Genomic DNA, 1,219 nt, shown 5'->3' on the forward strand with positions numbered 1-1,219 from the left:
TGTTGTGTAGGCGTTAGCAGTACTGCCCTCACTATGCATTCATTGGACAGTAGAGAAACTCCAAGAAAAGGGTAGTTATTTGGCCTCTATTCTTAAATAAAACAACTTCTCTGGACATTTACTCAGATCAGTTGCTTCAGTGTCCCTTAATTGGTTAATTGACTCGTTCATTGTCTTAAGAAATTTTTTAGAAATTACTTTTACAAAGTAGGTATTGTAAGGATAACACAAAAATACCTCTGAAGCCTTACAGACTATAATAAGAGCTAAGACAAAGCAATATTAGAGAAAAGTGTAAAGAAAGATTTTAGAATTCTTTTGACAATTAAAATCTTACCTTTGCTCTCATACTGTATGTATAAAAATTACAGGAAAACATAAAAAAGAAACAAATGCATTGATAATCACGTGTGAAAACATAAAAGGATAGGTGACTATGTGAAAAATCCCAGAAAGATATTTAAAGATTTAGGAAACTACAAATAGAAGGGTCAATTGTACAGAGAACTGCAAGTCAGCAGGGTGGCTGGATATAAGATCAATATAGAAAATAGGTTTACTAGATAGCAGCAATAATTAAGCTTTTAAAAGGTAATAAAGTAATAGTAAGTATCACTTTTCAAAACCATCACCCATCAAAACATCTAAAAAAGATAAAATAGGAAGGAACACAACAAGAGATGGATAAGAAATTTATGAAAAAAATATTCTAATACTCTATTAAAGGGCAAACAAGGAGATTTGCATAAATAGAGAAATTTGCAATGTTTGTACATGGGGAAATTTATTATTATAAATATATTCTTCCACAAAAGCAATCAGTAAATAAATTGCCATCTCCATTCAAGCCCCAGTAGAATGTGACAAACTAGTTAAAAATTAAATGTGAAAGAATAAGCATGCAAAAATAGTCAAAACACTTTTGTACTAAAGAACAAATAGGAGAGACTTCTCTACCCTCAGATGTCAAGACATGTTTATTAGATGTAGTAGCTTCAACAGTAATGATACTGATTCAGAAGCAGACATATATATATCAGTGGTACAAAAGAAAGGGCCAAGAAGATGTATGAATATGTGGAAATTCAGCATTTGATAAGCATAACACTTATAATCAGCAGGGAAAGGAAAAATATTTCAATAATATGGGGATAAATGACTACATAAGATAACAAAATCAAGTTAGACTCATCTCTCCAGGACATCAGTCTAGGCAATT

Source organism: Otolemur garnettii, unplaced genomic scaffold, assembly GCF_000181295.1.
Source record: "Otolemur garnettii isolate 467f Iridium unplaced genomic scaffold, OtoGar3 scaffold00162, whole genome shotgun sequence".
NCBI lineage: Eukaryota > Metazoa > Chordata > Mammalia > Primates > Galagidae > Otolemur > Otolemur garnettii.